The sequence below is a fragment of the Pan troglodytes genome, chromosome 18, assembly GCF_028858775.2.
Source record: "Pan troglodytes isolate AG18354 chromosome 18, NHGRI_mPanTro3-v2.0_pri, whole genome shotgun sequence".
Classification (NCBI taxonomy): domain Eukaryota; kingdom Metazoa; phylum Chordata; class Mammalia; order Primates; family Hominidae; genus Pan; species Pan troglodytes.
Window position 1 is genome coordinate 92,105,220 of NC_072416.2, and position 22,637 is coordinate 92,127,856.

A 22,637-nucleotide genomic window follows, 5' to 3' on the forward strand; every position below is an offset into this window, starting at 1 on the left:
GGCTATTTCCATGTTTATAGAGATGGTAGTGTAGATATTTCCATATTTATACAGATAGCAGGGTAGATATATCCATGTTTATACAGATAGCCGTGTAGATCTTTCCATGTTTATACAGATCATGGTGTAGATATTTTCATGTTTAGACAGATAACGGTGTAGATATTTCCACGTTTATACAGATGGTTGTGTAGATACTTCCATATTATACAGATGTCAGTGTTGATAATTCCATGTTTATACAGATAGCGATGTTGACATTTCCATGTTTATACTGATGGCAGTGTACATATTTCCATGTTTATACAGATGGCGGTGTAGGTATTTCCATGTTTATAAAGATGGCGTTGTTGATAATTCCATTTTTGCACAGATAGCGCTGTAGATATTTCCATGTTTACACAGATAGCGGTGTAGATATTTCCATGTTTATATAGATAGCGGTGTAGATATTTCCATGTTTACAGAGATAGCCGTGTAGATATTTCCAATTTTACACTGATAGCGGTGTAGATAATACCATCTTTACACAGATAGCAGTGTAGATATCTCCAGGTTTACACAGATAGCTGTGTAGATATTTCCATGTTTACAATGATAGCATTGTAGATATATCCATGTTTATACAGATAGCCGTGTAGGTATTTCTATGTTTATACAGATAGCGGTGTAGATATTTCCATCTTTATACAGATAGCGGTGCAGATCTTTCCATGTTTATATAGATCGTTGTGTAGATATTTCCATGTTTATACAGATAGCGGTGTAACAATTTCCTTGTTTATACAGATAGCGTTGCAGAAATTTCCATATTTATACAGATAGTGGGGTACATATTTCCATGTTTATACAGATAGCGCTGTACATCTTTCCATGTTTATACAGATCGTGGTGTATATATTTCCTTGTTTACAGTCAACAGTGTAGATATTTCCGTGTTTTTACATATGGCGGTGTAGATATTGCCATGTTTACACAGATGGCGCTGTAGATATTTCCATGTTTATACAGTCGGCGGTGTTGATACCTCCATGTTTATACAGATAGTGGTGTTGATATTTCCATGTTTATACAGATGGCGGTGTAGATATTTCCATGTTTATACAGATGGTGGTGTAGATATTTCCATGTTTATACAGATGGTGGTGTAGATACTTCCATGTTTATACAGATGGCGGTGTAGTTATTTCCAAGTTTCCACAAATAGCAGTGTAGATATTTCCATGTTTACAGAGATAGCTGTGTAGATATTTCCATTTTTATATAGATAGCGGAGTAGATATTTCCATGTTTACACAGATAGCGGTGAAGATATTTCCATCTTTACAATGATAGCGGTCTAGATATTTCCATCTTTACACAGATAGCGGTGTAGATACTTCCATGTTTACACAGATAGCGGTGTAGATATTTCCATGTTTACAGAGATAGCGTTGTAGATATTTCCATCTTTACACAGATAGCTGTGTAGATATTTCCATGTTCACACAGATAGCTGTGCAGATATTTCCATGTTTATACCGATAGCAGTGGAGATATTTCCATGTTTATAAAGATAGCGGTGTAGATATTTCCATGTTTATAGAGATAGCGGTGTAGATATTTCCATGTTTATAGAGATAGCGGTTTAGGAATTTCCATGTTTATAGACATAGCAGTGTAGATATTTCCATGTTCATACAGACGGCAGTGTAGATATTTCCATGTGTATACAGATGGCATTGTAGCTATTTCCATGCTTATACAGATGGTGGTGTAGATATTTCCATGTTTATACAGATGTCTGTGTAGATATTTCCATGTTTTTAATGATGGCGGTGGAGATATTTCCATGTTTATAGAGACAGTGGAGTAGCTATTTCCATGTTTATGCAGATGGCGGTGTAGATATTTCCATGTTTATAGAGACAGCGGTGTAGATAATTCCATCTTTATGTAGATGGCGGTGTAGTTATTTCCATGTTTATAGAGATAGCGTTGTGGATATTTCCATATTTATACAGATGGCTGTGTAGTTATTTCCATGATTATACAGATAGCGGTGCAGGTATTTCCATGTTTATACCGATAGCACTGTAGATATATCCATATTTATACAGAAGCCAGTGTAGATATTTCCAGGTTTATACAGATAGTGGTGTAGATATTTCCATGTTTATGCAGATAGCGGTGGAAATATTTCCATGTTTATACAGATAGCGGTGTTGCTATTTCCATGTTTATACAGATAGCGGTGTAGATATTTCCATGTTTATACAGATAGCGGTGTAGATATTTCCATGTTTATACAGATCACGGTGTAGATATTTCCTTGGTTATACAAATAGCGGATTAGTTATTTCCATGTTTATACAGATAGCGGTGTAGATATTTCCATGAATATACAGATGACTGTGTAGATACTTCCATGTTTATGCGGATGGCTGTGTAGATATTTCCATGTTTATGCGGATGGCTTTGTAGATATTTCCATGTTTATACAGATGACTTTGTAGGTATTTCCATGTTTATACAGATGGCGGTGTAGATATTTCGATGTATATAGAGATAGCTTTGTAGATATTTCCATGTTTATTCAGATAGCGGTGTAGATATTTCCATGTTTATACAGATCGTGGTGTAGATATTTCCATGTTCATACAGATCGCGATGTGGATATTTCCATGTTTATACAGATATCGGTGTAGATATTTCCATGTTTTTAAAGATATCGTTGTAGATATTTCCAGGTTTACACAGATTGCGTTTTAGATATTTCCATCTTTCTACAGATGGCATTGTAGATATTTCCATGTTTATACAGATGGCGGTGTAGATATTTCCATGTTTATATAGATGGCGGTGTAGATATTACCATGTTTATACAGATAGCGGTGTAGATATTTCCATGTATATACACATGGCTGTGTAGATATTTCCATGTTTATACAGATGGCTGTGTAGATATTTCCATGTTTATACTGATCGCGATGTAGATATTTCCATGTTTATAGAGACGGCGGTGTAGACGTTTCCATGTTCATAGAGATAGCAGTGTTGATTTTTTCATGTTTATAGAGATAGCTGTGTGGATATTTCCATGTTTATAAAGATAGGGGTGTAGATATTTCCATGTTTATAGAGATGGCGGTGTAGATATTTCCATGTTTATACAGATCACGGTGTACATATTTCCATGTTTATATAGATCGCTGTGTAGATATTTCCATGTTTATACAGATCATGGTGTAGATATTTCCATGTTTATACAGATCGTGGTGTTGATATTACCGTGTTTATAGGGATAGCGGTGCAAATATTTCCACATTTATACAGATAGCGTTGTAGTTATTAGCATGTTTATACAGATAGCGGTGTAGATATTTCCAAGTATAAACAGATGTCTGTGTATATATTTCCATGTTTAAACAGATGGCGGTGTAGATATTTCCTTCTTTATACAAATAGCGGTGTAGTTATTTCAATGTTTATACAGATAGCAGTGTAGATATTTCCATGTATATACAGAAGGCTGTGTAGATATTTCCATGTTTATACAGATGGCTGTGTATATATTTCCATGTTTATACAGATGACTTTGTAGGTATTTCCATGTTTATACAGATGGCGATGTAGGTATTTCCATGTTTATAGAGATAGCTGTGTAGATATTTCCATGTTTATACAGATAGCGGTGTAGATATTTCCATGTTTATACAGATCGCGGTGTAGATATTTCCATGTTTATACAGACAGCAGTGGAGACATTTCCATGTTTATACACATAGCGGTGTACATATTTCCATGTTTATAGAGACAGCGGTGTAGGTATTTCCAAGTTTATACAGATAGCGGTGCAGATATTTCCATGTTTATACAGATGCCTATGCAGATATTTCCATATTTATACAGAGGGCTGTGTAGATATTTCCATGTTTATAGATGGCAGTGTAGATATTTCCATGTTCCTACACATGACAGTGTAGGTATTTCCATGTTTATACAGATGGCTTTGTAGATATTTCCATGTTTATAGAGATATCGGTGCAGATATTTCCATGATTATACAGATAGCGGTGTAAATATTTCCATGTTTATACAGATCGTGGTGTAGATATTTCCATGTTTATACAGATACCGGTGTAGAAATTTCCATGTTTATACAGACCGCAGTGTAGATATTTCCATGTTTATAGAGATAGCGGTTTAGATATTTCCATGTTTGTACAGATGGCGGTGTTGATGTTTCCATCTACACAGATTGCCGTGTAGGTATTTCCATGTGTATACTGATGGCATTGTAGATATTTCCATGTTTATACAGATGGTGGTGTAGATATTTCCATGTTTATACAGATGACTGTATAGGTATTTCCATGTTCTTACAGACGGCATTGTAGATATTTCCATGTTTATAGAGATAGTAGTGCAGATATTTCCATGTTTATACAGTTGGCGGTGTAGATATTTCCATGTTTATAGAGATAGCGGTGTAGATATTTCTACATTTATAGAGATAACGGTGTAGATATTTCCATGTTTACACAGATAGCCGTGTAAATATTTCCATGTTTATACAGATCACGGTGTAGATATTTCCATGTTTATAGAGATAGTGGTGTAGATATTTCCGTGTTTATACAGATAGCGATGTAGATATTTCCATGTTTATAGAGACCGCAGTGTAAATATTTCCATGTTTATTCAGATAGCATTGCAGATATTTCCATGTTTGTACATATGGCGGTGTTGATATTTCCATCTCTACACAGATGACCGTGTAGATATTTCCATGTTTATACAGATGGCGGCGCAGATATTTCTATGAATATGTAGATGGCGTTGTAAATATTTCCATGTTTATACAGAAAGCGGTGTAGTTATTTCCATGTTTATATAGATAGCGGTGAAGATATTTCCATGTATATACACATGGCTGTGTAGATATTTCCATGTTTATACAGATGGCTGTGTAGATATTTCCATGTTTATACAGATAACTTTGTAAGTATTTCCATGTTTATACAGATGGCGGTGTAGATATTTCGATGTTTATAGAGATATCAGTGGAGATATTTCCATGTTTATACAGATAGCGGTGTAGATATTTCCATGTTTATACAGATGGCGGCGCAGATATTTCTATGAATATGTAGATGGCGGTATAAATATTTCCATGTTTATACAGAAAGTGGTGTAGTTATTTCCATGTTTATATAGATAGCGGTGTAGATATTTCCATGTATATACACATGGCTGTGTAGATATTTCCATGTTTATACAGATGGCTGTGTAGATATTTCCATGTTTATACAGATAACTTTGTAAGTATTTCCATGTTTATAAAGATGGCGGTGTAGATATTTCGATGTTTATAGAGATAGCAGTGGAGATATTTCCATGTCTATAGAGAAAGCGGTGTAGATATTTCCATGTTTATACTGATCGCGGTGTAGATATTTCCATGTTTATATAGATGGAGGTGTAGATATTTCCATGTTGATAGAGATAGCGGTGTTGATTTTTCCATGTTTATAGAGATAGCGGTGTGGATATTTCCATGTTTATACAGATAGGGGTGTAGATATTTCCATGTTTATAGAGATGGCGGTGTAGATATTTCCATGTTTATACAGATCACTGTGTAGATGTTTCCATGTTTATACTGATCATGGTGTAGATATTTCCATGTTTATACAAATCGCGATGTTGATATAACCATGTTTATAGGGATAGCGGTGCAAATATTTCCACATATATACAGATAGCGTTGTAGTTATTAGCATGTTTTTACAGATAGCCGTGTAGATATTTCCATGTATAAACAGATGTCTGTGTATATATTTCCATGTTTAAACAGATGGCGGTGTAGATATTTCCTTGTTATACAAATAGCGGTGAAGTTATTTCCATGTTTATACAGATAGCGGTGTAGATATTTCCATGTATATACAGATGGCTGTGTAGATATTTCCATGTTTATACAGATGACTTTGTAGGTATTTCCATGTTTATACAGATGGCAGTGTAGATATTTCCATGTTGATAGAGATAGCTGTGTAGATATTTCCATGTTTATACATATAGCGGTGTAGATATTTCCATGTTTATACAGATAGTGCTGTAGATATTTCCATGTGTATACAGATGGCGGTGTAGATATTTCCATTTTTATAGAGATAGCGGTTTAGATATTTCATATTTATACAGATAGCGGAGTAGATATTTCCATGTTTGTACAGATGGCGGTGTTGATATTTCCATCTATACACAGATGACCGTGTAGATATTTCCATGTTTATACAGATTGCGGGGCAGATATTTCCATGGATATGTAGATGGCGTTGTAGATATTTCCATGTTTATACTGATAGCGGTGTTGGTATTTCCACGTTTATACACATAGTGATGTAGATATTTCCATGTTTATACAGCTTGCGGTGCAGATATTTATATCTTTATACAGATGGCATTGTAGATATTTCCTTATTCACACTGATGGCGGTGTAGATGTTTCCATGTTTATACAGATGTCGGAGAAGTTAGTTCCATGTTTATGGAGATGGCAGTGTAGATATTTTCATGTTTATAGAGATGGCGGTGTAGATATTTCCATGTTTATAGAGATAGCAGTGTAGATACTTACATGTTTATACAGATGGCTGGGTAGATATTTCCACGTATATACAGATGGCATTGTAGATATTTCCATGTTCCTACACATGACTGTGAAGGTATTTCCATGTTTATACAGATGGCTTTGTAGATATTTCCATGTCTATAGAGATATCGGTGCAGATATTTCCATGTTTATACAGATAGCGGTGTATATATTTCCATGTTTATAAAGATCGTGGTGTAGATATTTCCATGTTTATACAGATACTGGTGCAGATATTTCCATGTTTATACAGACCGCAGTGTAGATATTTCCATGTTTATAGAGATAGCAGTGTAGATATTTCCAAGTTTGTACAGATGGCGGGGTTGATGTTTCCATCTATACACAGATTGCCGTTTAGGTATTTCCATGTGTATACAGATGGCATTGTAGATATTTCCAGGTTTATACAGATGGCGGTGTAGATATTTCCATGTTTATAGAGATAGCAGTGTAGATATTTCCATATTTATACAGATAACCGTGTAGAAATTTCCATGTTTATACATATAGCGGTGTAAATATTTCCATGTTTATACAGATCACGGTGTAGATATTTCCATGTTTATACAGATATCGGTTTAGATATTTCCATGTTTATACAGACCACGGTGTAGATATTTAAGTGTTTATACAGATAGCGGTGCAGATATTTCCATGTTTGTACAGATGGCGGTGTTGATATTTCCATCTATACACAGATGACCGTGTAGATATTTCCATGTTTATACCGATGGCGGCACAGATATTTCCATGGATATGTAGAGGGCGGTGTAGATATTTCCATGTATATACAGATAGCGGTGTAGTTATTTCCATGTTTATATAGATAGCGGTGTAGATATTTCCATGTATATACACATGTCTGTTTAGATATTTCCATGTTTATGCAGATGGCGGTGTAGGTAATTCCATGTTTATAACGATAACTTTCTAAGTATTTCCATGTTTATACAGATGGCAGTGTAGATATTTCGATGTATATAGAGATAGCATTTGAGATATTTCCATGTTTATACAGATAGCGGTGTAGATATTTCCACGTTTATACTGATCGCGGTGTAGATAATTCCATGTTTATAGAGATGGCGATGTAGATATTTCCATGTTCATAGAGATAGCGGTGTTATTTTTCCATGTTTATAGAGATAGCGGTGTGGATATTTCCATGTTTATACAGATAGGGGTGTAGATATTTCCATGTTTATACAGATGGCGGTGTAGATACTTCCATGTTTATACAGATCACGGTGTAGATATTTCCATATTTATACAGATCGCGGTGTAGATATTTCCATGTATATACAGATCATGGTGTAGATATTCCCATGTTTATACAGATCGCGGTGATGATATTACCATGTTTATAGGGATAGCGGTGCAAATATTTCCACATTTATACAGATAATGGTGTAGTTATTAGCATGTTTATACAGATAGCGGTGTAGATATTTCCATGTATAAACAGATGTCTGTGTATATATTTCCATGTTTAAACAGATGGCGGTGTGCATATTTCCTTGTTTATACAAATAGCGGTGTAGTTATTTCCATGTTTATACAGATCACGGTGTAGATATTTCCTTGTTTATACAAATAGCGGTGTAGTTATTTCCATGCTTATAGAGATAGCGGTGTAGATATTTCCTTGTTTACACAAATAGAGGTGTAGATATTTCCATGTTTATACAGATCACGGTGTAGATATTTCCTTGTTTATACAAATAGCAGTGTAGTTATTTCCATGTTTATACAGATAGCGGTGTAGGTATTTCAATGTATATACAGATGGCTGTGTAGGTATTTCCATGTTTATACAGATGGCTGTGTAGTTGTTTCCATGTTTATACAGATGACTTTGTAGGTATTTCCATGTTTAAACAGATGGCGGTGTAGATATTTCCATGTTTAAAGAGATGGCGGTGTAGATATTTCCATGTTCATAGAGATAGCGGTGTTGATTTTTCCATGTTTATAGAGATAGCGGTGTGGATATTTCCATGTTTATACAGATAGGGGTGTAGATATTTCCATGTTTATAGAGATGGCGGTGTAGATATTTCCATGTTTATACAGATCATGGTGTAGATATTTCCATGTTTATACAGATCGCGGTGATGATATTACCAAGTTTATAGGGATAGCGGTGCAAATATTTCCACATTTATACAGATAGTGGTGTAGTTATTAGCATGTTTATACTGATAGCGGTGTAGATATTTCCATGTATGAACAGATGTCTGTGTATATATTTCCATGTTTAAACAGATGGCGGTGTAGATATTTCCATGTTTATAGAGATACCGGAGTAGATATATCCATGTTCATAGAGATAGCTGTGAGGATATTTCCAGGTTTATACAGATAGCAGTGTAGATATTTCCATGTTTGTAGAGATGGCGGTGTAGATATTTCCATGTTCATATAGATGGCAGTGTAGATATTTTCTTGTTTATGTAGATGGCGTTGTAGATACCTCCATGTTTAAAGAGATGGCAGTGTGTATATTTCCACGTTGATGGAGATAGCTGTGTAGATGTTTCCATGAATAGAGAGATAGCGGTGAAGTTACTTCCATGTTTATACATACCGCAGTGTAGATATTTCCATGTTTATGGAGATAGCAGTATAGATATTTACATGTTTATAGAGATAACAGTGTAGATATTTCCATGTTTGTACAGATGGCGGTGTTGATGTTTACATCTATACACAGATTGCTGTGTAGGTATTTGCATGTGTATACAGATGGCAGTGTAGATATTTCCATGTTGATAGAGATAGCTGTGTAGATATTTCCATGTTTATACATATAGCGGTGTAGATATTTCCATGTTTATACAGATAGTGCTGTAGATATTTCCATGTGTATACAGATGGCGGTGTAGATATTTCCATTTTTATAGAGATAGCGGTTTAGATATTTCATATTTATACAGATAGCGGAGTAGATATTTCCATGTTTGTACAGATGGCGGTGTTGATATTTCCATCTATACACAGATGACCGTGTAGATATTTCCATGTTTATACAGATTGCGGGGCAGATATTTCCATGGATATGTAGATGGCGTTGTAGATATTTCCATGTTTATACTGATAGCGGTGTTGGTATTTCCACGTTTATACACATAGTGATGTAGATATTTCCATGTTTATACAGCTTGCGGTGCAGATATTTATATCTTTATACAGATGGCATTGTAGATATTTCCTTATTCACACTGATGGCGGTGTAGATGTTTCCATGTTTATACAGATGTCGGAGAAGTTAGTTCCATGTTTATGGAGATGGCAGTGTAGATATTTTCATGTTTATAGAGATGGCGGTGTAGATATTTCCATGTTTATAGAGATAGCAGTGTAGATACTTACATGTTTATACAGATGGCTGGGTAGATATTTCCACGTATATACAGATGGCATTGTAGATATTTCCATGTTCCTACACATGACTGTGAAGGTATTTCCATGTTTATACAGATGGCTTTGTAGATATTTCCATGTCTATAGAGATATCGGTGCAGATATTTCCATGTTTATACAGATAGCGGTGTATATATTTCCATGTTTATAAAGATCGTGGTGTAGATATTTCCATGTTTATACAGATACTGGTGCAGATATTTCCATGTTTATACAGACCGCAGTGTAGATATTTCCATGTTTATAGAGATAGCAGTGTAGATATTTCCAAGTTTGTACAGATGGCGGGGTTGATGTTTCCATCTATACACAGATTGCCGTTTAGGTATTTCCATGTGTATACAGATGGCATTGTAGATATTTCCAGGTTTATACAGATGGCGGTGTAGATATTTCCATGTTTATAGAGATAGCAGTGTAGATATTTCCATATTTATACAGATAACCGTGTAGAAATTTCCATGTTTATACATATAGCGGTGTAAATATTTCCATGTTTATACAGATCACGGTGTAGATATTTCCATGTTTATACAGATATCGGTTTAGATATTTCCATGTTTATACAGACCACGGTGTAGATATTTAAGTGTTTATACAGATAGCGGTGCAGATATTTCCATGTTTGTACAGATGGCGGTGTTGATATTTCCATCTATACACAGATGACCGTGTAGATATTTCCATGTTTATACCGATGGCGGCACAGATATTTCCATGGATATGTAGAGGGCGGTGTAGATATTTCCATGTATATACAGATAGCGGTGTAGTTATTTCCATGTTTATATAGATAGCGGTGTAGATATTTCCATGTATATACACATGTCTGTTTAGATATTTCCATGTTTATGCAGATGGCGGTGTAGGTAATTCCATGTTTATAACGATAACTTTCTAAGTATTTCCATGTTTATACAGATGGCAGTGTAGATATTTCGATGTATATAGAGATAGCATTTGAGATATTTCCATGTTTATACAGATAGCGGTGTAGATATTTCCACGTTTATACTGATCGCGGTGTAGATAATTCCATGTTTATAGAGATGGCGATGTAGATATTTCCATGTTCATAGAGATAGCGGTGTTATTTTTCCATGTTTATAGAGATAGCGGTGTGGATATTTCCATGTTTATACAGATAGGGGTGTAGATATTTCCATGTTTATACAGATGGCGGTGTAGATACTTCCATGTTTATACAGATCACGGTGTAGATATTTCCATATTTATACAGATCGCGGTGTAGATATTTCCATGTATATACAGATCATGGTGTAGATATTCCCATGTTTATACAGATCGCGGTGATGATATTACCATGTTTATAGGGATAGCGGTGCAAATATTTCCACATTTATACAGATAATGGTGTAGTTATTAGCATGTTTATACAGATAGCGGTGTAGATATTTCCATGTATAAACAGATGTCTGTGTATATATTTCCATGTTTAAACAGATGGCGGTGTGCATATTTCCTTGTTTATACAAATAGCGGTGTAGTTATTTCCATGTTTATACAGATCACGGTGTAGATATTTCCTTGTTTATACAAATAGCGGTGTAGTTATTTCCATGCTTATAGAGATAGCGGTGTAGATATTTCCTTGTTTACACAAATAGAGGTGTAGATATTTCCATGTTTATACAGATCACGGTGTAGATATTTCCTTGTTTATACAAATAGCAGTGTAGTTATTTCCATGTTTATACAGATAGCGGTGTAGGTATTTCAATGTATATACAGATGGCTGTGTAGGTATTTCCATGTTTATACAGATGGCTGTGTAGTTGTTTCCATGTTTATACAGATGACTTTGTAGGTATTTCCATGTTTAAACAGATGGCGGTGTAGATATTTCCATGTTTAAAGAGATGGCGGTGTAGATATTTCCATGTTCATAGAGATAGCGGTGTTGATTTTTCCATGTTTATAGAGATAGCGGTGTGGATATTTCCATGTTTATACAGATAGGGGTGTAGATATTTCCATGTTTATAGAGATGGCGGTGTAGATATTTCCATGTTTATACAGATCATGGTGTAGATATTTCCATGTTTATACAGATCGCGGTGATGATATTACCAAGTTTATAGGGATAGCGGTGCAAATATTTCCACATTTATACAGATAGTGGTGTAGTTATTAGCATGTTTATACTGATAGCGGTGTAGATATTTCCATGTATGAACAGATGTCTGTGTATATATTTCCATGTTTAAACAGATGGCGGTGTAGATATTTCCATGTTTATAGAGATACCGGAGTAGATATATCCATGTTCATAGAGATAGCTGTGAGGATATTTCCAGGTTTATACAGATAGCAGTGTAGATATTTCCATGTTTGTAGAGATGGCGGTGTAGATATTTCCATGTTCATATAGATGGCAGTGTAGATATTTTCTTGTTTATGTAGATGGCGTTGTAGATACCTCCATGTTTAAAGAGATGGCAGTGTGTATATTTCCACGTTGATGGAGATAGCTGTGTAGATGTTTCCATGAATAGAGAGATAGCGGTGAAGTTACTTCCATGTTTATACATACCGCAGTGTAGATATTTCCATGTTTATGGAGATAGCAGTATAGATATTTACATGTTTATAGAGATAACAGTGTAGATATTTCCATGTTTGTACAGATGGCGGTGTTGATGTTTACATCTATACACAGATTGCTGTGTAGGTATTTGCATGTGTATACAGATGGCAGTGTAGATATTTCCATGTTGATAGAGATAGCTGTGTAGATATTTCCATGTTTATACATATAGCGGTGTAGATATTTCCATGTTTATACAGATAGTGCTGTAGATATTTCCATGTGTATACAGATGGCGGTGTAGATATTTCCATTTTTATAGAGATAGCGGTTTAGATATTTCATATTTATACAGATAGCGGAGTAGATATTTCCATGTTTGTACAGATGGCGGTGTTGATATTTCCATCTATACACAGATGACCGTGTAGATATTTCCATGTTTATACAGATTGCGGGGCAGATATTTCCATGGATATGTAGATGGCGTTGTAGATATTTCCATGTTTATACTGATAGCGGTGTTGGTATTTCCACGTTTATACACATAGTGATGTAGATATTTCCATGTTTATACAGCTTGCGGTGCAGATATTTATATCTTTATACAGATGGCATTGTAGATATTTCCTTATTCACACTGATGGCGGTGTAGATGTTTCCATGTTTATACAGATGTCGGAGAAGTTAGTTCCATGTTTATGGAGATGGCAGTGTAGATATTTTCATGTTTATAGAGATGGCGGTGTAGATATTTCCATGTTTATAGAGATAGCAGTGTAGATACTTACATGTTTATACAGATGGCTGGGTAGATATTTCCACGTATATACAGATGGCATTGTAGATATTTCCATGTTCCTACACATGACTGTGAAGGTATTTCCATGTTTATACAGATGGCTTTGTAGATATTTCCATGTCTATAGAGATATCGGTGCAGATATTTCCATGTTTATACAGATAGCGGTGTATATATTTCCATGTTTATAAAGATCGTGGTGTAGATATTTCCATGTTTATACAGATACTGGTGCAGATATTTCCATGTTTATACAGACCGCAGTGTAGATATTTCCATGTTTATAGAGATAGCAGTGTAGATATTTCCAAGTTTGTACAGATGGCGGGGTTGATGTTTCCATCTATACACAGATTGCCGTTTAGGTATTTCCATGTGTATACAGATGGCATTGTAGATATTTCCAGGTTTATACAGATGGCGGTGTAGATATTTCCATGTTTATAGAGATAGCAGTGTAGATATTTCCATATTTATACAGATAACCGTGTAGAAATTTCCATGTTTATACATATAGCGGTGTAAATATTTCCATGTTTATACAGATCACGGTGTAGATATTTCCATGTTTATACAGATATCGGTTTAGATATTTCCATGTTTATACAGACCACGGTGTAGATATTTAAGTGTTTATACAGATAGCGGTGCAGATATTTCCATGTTTGTACAGATGGCGGTGTTGATATTTCCATCTATACACAGATGACCGTGTAGATATTTCCATGTTTATACCGATGGCGGCACAGATATTTCCATGGATATGTAGAGGGCGGTGTAGATATTTCCATGTATATACAGATAGCGGTGTAGTTATTTCCATGTTTATATAGATAGCGGTGTAGATATTTCCATGTATATACACATGTCTGTTTAGATATTTCCATGTTTATGCAGATGGCGGTGTAGGTAATTCCATGTTTATAACGATAACTTTCTAAGTATTTCCATGTTTATACAGATGGCAGTGTAGATATTTCGATGTATATAGAGATAGCATTTGAGATATTTCCATGTTTATACAGATAGCGGTGTAGATATTTCCACGTTTATACTGATCGCGGTGTAGATAATTCCATGTTTATAGAGATGGCGATGTAGATATTTCCATGTTCATAGAGATAGCGGTGTTATTTTTCCATGTTTATAGAGATAGCGGTGTGGATATTTCCATGTTTATACAGATAGGGGTGTAGATATTTCCATGTTTATACAGATGGCGGTGTAGATACTTCCATGTTTATACAGATCACGGTGTAGATATTTCCATATTTATACAGATCGCGGTGTAGATATTTCCATGTATATACAGATCATGGTGTAGATATTCCCATGTTTATACAGATCGCGGTGATGATATTACCATGTTTATAGGGATAGCGGTGCAAATATTTCCACATTTATACAGATAATGGTGTAGTTATTAGCATGTTTATACAGATAGCGGTGTAGATATTTCCATGTATAAACAAATGTCTGTGTATATATTTCCATGTTTAAACAGATGGCGGTGTGCATATTTCCTTGTTTATACAAATAGCGGTGTAGTTATTTCCATGTTTATACAGATCACGGTGTAGATATTTCCTTGTTTATACAAATAGCGGTGTAGTTATTTCCATGCTTATAGAGATAGCGGTGTAGATATTTCCTTGTTTACACAAATAGAGGTGTAGATATTTCCATGTTTATACAGATCACGGTGTAGATATTTCCTTGTTTATACAAATAGCAGTGTAGTTATTTCCATGTTTATACAGATAGCGGTGTAGGTATTTCAATGTATATACAGATGGCTGTGTAGGTATTTCCATGTTTATACAGATGGCTGTGTAGTTGTTTCCATGTTTATACAGATGACTTTGTAGGTATTTCCATGTTTAAACAGATGGCGGTGTAGATATTTCCATGTTTAAAGAGATGGCGGTGTAGATATTTCCATGTTCATAGAGATAGCGGTGTTGATTTTTCCATGTTTATAGAGATAGCGGTGTGGATATTTCCATGTTTATACAGATAGGGGTGTAGATATTTCCATGTTTATAGAGATGGCGGTGTAGATAGTTCCATGTTTATACAGATCATGGTGTAGATATTTCCATGTTTATACAGATCGCGGTGATGATATTACCAAGTTTATAGGGATAGCGGTGCAAATATTTCCACATTTATACAGATAGTGGTGTAGTTATTAGCATGTTTATACTGATAGCGGTGTAGATATTTCCATGTATGAACAGATGTCTGTGTATATATTTCCATGTTTAAACAGATGGCGGTGTAGATATTTCCATGTTTATAGAGATACCGGAGTAGATATATCCATGTTCATAGAGATAGCTGTGAGGATATTTCCAGGTTTATACAGATAGCAGTGTAGATATTTCCATGTTTGTAGAGATGGCGGTGTAGATATTTCCATGTTCATATAGATGGCAGTGTAGATATTTTCTTGTTTATGTAGATGGCGTTGTAGATACCTCCATGTTTAAAGAGATGGCAGTGTGTATATTTCCACGTTGATGGAGATAGCTGTGTAGATGTTTCCATGAATAGAGAGATAGCGGTGAAGTTACTTCCATGTTTATACATACCGCAGTGTAGATATTTCCATGTTTATGGAGATAGCAGTATAGATATTTACATGTTTATAGAGATAACAGTGTAGATATTTCCATGTTTGTACAGATGGCGGTGTTGATGTTTACATCTATACACAGATTGCTGTGTAGGTATTTGCATGTGTATACAGATGGCATTGTAGATATTTCCATGTTTATACAGATGGTGGTGTAGATATTTCCATGTTTACACAGATGACTGTATAGGTATTTCCATGTTTATACAGATGGCGGTGTAGATATTTCCATGTTTATAGAGATAGCGGTGAAGATATTTCCATATTTAAACAGATAACGGTGTAGAAATTTCCATGTTTATACAGATAGCGGTGTAAATATTTCCATGTTTATACAGATCACGGTGTAGATATTTCTATGTTTATAGAGATAGCGGTGTAGATGTTTCCATGTTTATAGAGATAGCGGTGTAGATATTTCCATGTTTATACAGATAGCGGTGTAGATATTTCCATGTTTATACAGACCTCGGTGTTGTTATTTCCATGTTTATAAAGATAGCGGTGCAGATATTTCCATGTTTGTACAGATGGCGGTGTTGATATTTCCATCTATACACAGATGACCGTGTAGATATTTCCCTGTTTATAAAGATGGCGGCGAAGATATTTCCATGGATATGTAGATGGCGGTGTAGATATTTCCATGTTTATATAAATAGCGGTGTAGTTATTTCCATGTTTATATAGATAGCGTTGTAGATATTTCCATGTATATACACATGGCTGTGTAGATATTTCCATGTTTATACAGATGGCGGTGTAGATATTTCCATGTTTATACAGATAACTTTTCAAGTACTTCCATGTTTATACAGATGGCGGTGTAGATATTTCGATGTTTATAGAGTTAGCAGTGGAGATATTTCCATGTTTATACAGATAGCGGTGTAGTTATTTCCATGTTTATACTGATCGTGGTGTAGATATTTCCATGTTTATTGAGATGGCGCTGTAGATATTTCCATGTTCATAGAGATAGCGGTGTTGATTTTTCCATGTTTATAGAGATAGCGGTGTGGATATTTCCATGTTTCTACAGATAGGGGTGTAGATATTTCCATGTTTTTACAGATTGCGGTGTAGATATTTCCATCTTTCTACAGATGGCATGGTAGATATTTCCGTGTTTATAGAGATAGCGGTGTAGATATTTCCATGTTTATACAGATCGTGGTGAAGATATTTCCATGTTTATACAGAACGCGGTGTAGATATTTCCATGTTTATACAGATCACGGTGTAGATATTTCCATGTTTATACAGATCACGGTGTAGATATTTCCATGTTTATACAGATAGCGGTGTAGATATTTCCATGTTTATACAGATAGCGGTGTAGATATTTCCATGTTTATAGAGATAGCGGTGTAGATATTTCCACGTTTATAGACATAGCGGTGTAGATACTTCCATGTTTATATAGATGGCGTTGTAAATATTTCCATGTTTATACCGATAACGGTGTTGGTATTTCCACGTTTATACAGATAGCGATGTAGATATTTCCATGTTTATACAGCTCGCGGTGCAGATATTTATATCTTTATACAGATGGCATTGTAGATATTTCCTTGTTCACACAGATGGCGGTGTAGATGTTTCCATGTTTATACAGATGGCAGAGTAGTTAGTTCCGTGTTTATGGAGATGGCAGTGTAGATATTTTCATGTTTATAGAGATGGCTGTGTAGATATTTCCATGTGTATACAGATGGCATTGTAGATATTTCCATGTTTATATAGATGACTGTGTAGGTATTTCCATGTTTTTACACATGGCAGTGCAGATATTTCCATGTTTATAGAGATAGCGGTGTAGATATTTCCATGTTTGTACAGATGGCGGTGTTGATATTTCCATCTATACACAGATGGCCGTGTAAATATTTCCATGTTTATACAGATGGCGGCGTAGATATTTCCATGGACATGCAGATGGCGGTGTAGATATATCCCTGTTTATACAGATAGCGGTGTAGATATTTCCATGTTTACACAGATGGTGGTGTAGATATTTCCGTGTTTATACACATGGTGGAGTAGATACTTCCATCTTTATGGAGATGGCAGTGTAGATATTTTCATGTTTATAGAGATGGCGGTGTAGATATTTCCATATTTATAGAGAGAGCGGTGTAGACATTTCCATCTTTCTACAGATGGCAGTGTAGATATTTCCATATTTATACAGAGGGCTGTGTAGATATTTCTATGTTTATACAGATGGCAGTGTAGATATTTAAATGTTCCTACACATGACTGTGTAGGTATTTCCATGTTTATACAGATGTCTTTTTAGTTATTTCCATGTTTATAGAGATAGCGGTGCAGATATTTCCATGTTTTTTCAGATAGCGGTGTAGTTATTTCCATGTTTATATAGATAGCCGTGTAGATATTTCCATGTATATACACATGGCTGTGTAGATATTTCCATGTTTATACAGATGGCGTTGTAGATATTTCCATGTTTATACAGATAACTTTGTAAGTATTTCCATGTTTATACAGACGGCGGTGTAGATATTCGACATTTATAGAGATAGCAGTGGAGATATTTCCATGTTTATACAGATAGCGTTGTAGATATTTCTATGTTTATACTGATCGCGGTGTAGATATTTCCATCTTTCTGGAGATGGCGGTGTAGATATTTCCATGTTCATACAGATAGCGGTGTTGCTTTTTCCATGTTTATAGAGATAGCTGTGTGGATATTTCCATGTTTATACAGATAGGGGTGTAGATATTTCCATGTTTATAGAGATGGCGATGTAGATATTTCCATGTTTATACAGATCACGGTGTAGAAATTTCCATGTTTATCCAGATCGCGGTGTAGATATTTCCATGTTTATACAGATCATGGTGTAGATATTTCCATGTTTATACAGATCGCGGTGTTGATATTACCATGTTTATAGGGATAGCGGTGCAAATATTTCCACATTTATACAGATAGAGGTGTAGTTATTAGCATGTTTATACATATAGCGGTGTAGATATTTCCATGTATAAACAGATGTCTCTGTATATATTTCCATGTTTAAACAGATGGCGGTGTAGAAATTTCCATGTTTATAGAGATAGCGGTGTAGATATATCCATGTTCATAGAGATAGCAGTAAGGATATTTTCATGTTTATACAGATAACAGTGTAGATATTTCCACTTTTATAGAGATAGCGGTTTAGATATTTCATATTTATACAGATAGCGGTGTAGATATTTCCATCTTTATACAGATTGCGGTGTAGATATTTCCATGTTTATACAGATAGCGGTGTAGATATTTCCACGTTTATACATATGGCGGTGTAGATATTTCCATCTTTCTACAAATGGCAGTGTAGATATTTCCTTGTTTATAGAGATGGCGGTGTAGATATTTCCATGTTTATATAGATGGCAGTGTAGATATTTTCTTGTTTATGTAGATGGCGTTGTAGACACCTCCATGTTTAAAGAGATGGCAGTGTTTATATTTCCATGTTGATGGAGATAGCGGTGTAGATATTTCCATGTTTATAGAGATAGCGGTGAATTATTTCCATGTTTTTAGAGATAGCGGTGTAGATATTTCCATGTTTCTACAGATGACTGTGTAGATATCTCCATCTTTGTACAGATGGCAGTGTAGATATTTCCATGTTTATAGAGATAGCGGTGTAGATATTTTCATGTTTATATAGATTGCGGTGGAGATTTGTCCATCTTTATACAGATAGCAATGGAGATATTTCCACGTTAATATACAAAGCGGTGTAGATATTTCCATGTTTATACAGATAGCGGTGTAGATATTTCCATGTTTATTCAGATGGCTGTGCCGAAATTTCCATGTTTATACTGAGTTCTCTGTAGATATTTCCATGTTTATACAGAGTTCTCTGTAGATATTTCCATGTTTATATAGATGACAGTGTAGATATTTCCAGGTTTATACAGATGACTGTGTAAATATTTCCATTTTAATACAGATGACGGTGTAGATATTTCCATGTTTATAGAGATAGCGGTGTAGATATTTCCATGTTTATTGAGATAGCGGTGTAAATATTTCCATATTTATACAGATAGTTATGTAGATATTTCCATGTTTTTACAGATAGCGGTGTAGATATTTCCATCTTTATTCAGAGAGTGCTGTACATATTTCCATGTTTATACAGATCTCTGTGTAGATATTGCCATGTTTCTACAGATAACGCTGTAGATCTTTCCATCTTTATACAAACGGTGGTGTAGATATTTCCATGTTCCTACACATGACTGTGTAGTTATTTCCATGTTTATACAGATGGCGTTGTAGATATTTCCATATTATAGAGATAGCAGTGTAGATATTTCCAGGTATATAGAGATAGCGGTGTAGATATTTCCATGTTAATACAGATCGTGGTGAAGATATTTCCATGTTTATAGAGATCGCGGTGTAGCTATTTCCATGTTTATAGAGATCGCGGTGTAGATATTTCCATGTTTATACAGAGAGCGGTGTAGATATTTCCATTTTTATACAGATAGCGGTGTAGATATTTTCATGTTTATAGAGATAGCGGTGTAGGTATTTCCATGTTTATAGACATAGCGGTGTAGATATTTCCATGTTTATATAGATGGCGTTGTAGATATTTCCATGTTTATACCGATAGCGGTGTTGGTATTTCCACGTTTATGCAGATAGTGATGTGGATATTTCCATGTTTATACAGCTCGCGGTGCAGATATTTATATCTTTATACAGATGGCATTGTAGATATTTCCTTATTCACACAGATGGCGGTGTAGATGTTTCCATGTTTATACAGATGGCGGAGTAGTTAGTTCCATGTTTATGGAGATGGCAGTGTAGATATTTTCATGTTTATAGAGATGGTGGCGTAGATATTTCCATGTTTAGAGATAGCAGTGTAGGTATTTACATGTTTATACAGATGGCTGTGTAGATATTTCCATGTGTATACAGATGGCATTGTAGATATTTCCATGTTTATACAGATGACTGCATGGGTATTTCCATGTTTTTACAGATGGCAGTGCAGATATTTCCATGTTTATAGAGATAGTGGTGTAGATATTTCCATGTTTGTACAGATGGCGGTGTTGATATTTCCATCTATACACAGATGGCCGTGTAGATATTTCCATGTTTATACAGATGGCGGCGTAGATATTTCCATGGACATGCAGATGGCGGTGTAGATATATCCCTGTTTATACAGATAGCGGTGTAGATATTTCCATGTTTACACAGATGGTGGTGTAGATATTTCCGTGTTTATACACATGGCGGAGTAGATACTTCCATCTTTATGGAGATGGCAGTGTAGATATTTTCATGTTTATAGAGATGGCGGTGTAGATATTTCCGTATTTATAGAGTGAGCGGTGTAGACATTTCCATCTTTCTACAGATGGCAGTGTAGATATTTTCATATTTATTCAGAGGGCTGTGTAGATATTTCCATGTTTATACAGATGGCGGTGTAGATATTTCCACATTTATACAGATGTCTGTGTAGATATTTCCATGTGTATACAGATGTTATTGTAGCTATTTCCATGTTTATACAGATGGTGGTGTAGATATTTCCATGTTTTTTCAGATGACTGTGTAGATATTTCCATGTTTTTACAGATGGCAGTGTAGATATTTCAATGTTTATAGAGATGGCGCTGTAGATATTTCCATGTTTATGCAGATATCGGTGGAGATATTTCCATGTTTATACAGACAGTATTGGAGATATTTCCATGTTTATACACATAGCGGTGTACATATTTCCAAGTTTATAGACACAGCGGTGTAGGTATTTCCATGTTTATACAGATAGCGGTGCAGATATTTCCATGTTTATACAGATGCCTATGCAGATATTTCCATATTTATACAGAGGGCTGTGTAGATATTTCCATGTGTATACAGATGGCAGTGTAGATATTTCCATGTTCCTACACATGACTGTGTTGGTATTTCCATGTTTATACAGAAGGCTTTGTAGATATTTCCATATTTATATAAATAGCAGTGCAGATATTTCCATGTTTATACAGATAGCGGTGTATACATTTCCATGTTTATACAGATCGTGGTGTAGATATTTCCATGTTTATACAGATACCGGTGTAGATATTTCCATGATTATACAGACCGCAGTGTAGATATTTCCATGTTTGTAGAGATGGCGGTGTTGATGTTTCCATGTATACACATATTGCCGTGTAGGTATTTCCATGTGTATACAGATGGCATGGTAGATATTTCCATGGTTATACAGATCGTGGTGTAGATATTTCCATGTTTACACAGATGACTGTCTAGGTATTTCCATGTTTATACAGATGGCGGTGTAGGTATTTCCATGTTTATAGAGATAGCGGTGTAGATATTTCCATATTTATACAGATAACGGTGTAGGAATTTCCATGTTTATACAGATAGCGGTGTAAATATTTCCATGTTTATACAGATCACGGTGTAGATATTTCCATGTTTATACAGATAGCGGTGTAGATATTTCCATGTTTATACAGATAGCGGTGTAGATATTTCCATGCTTATACACACCGCGGTGTA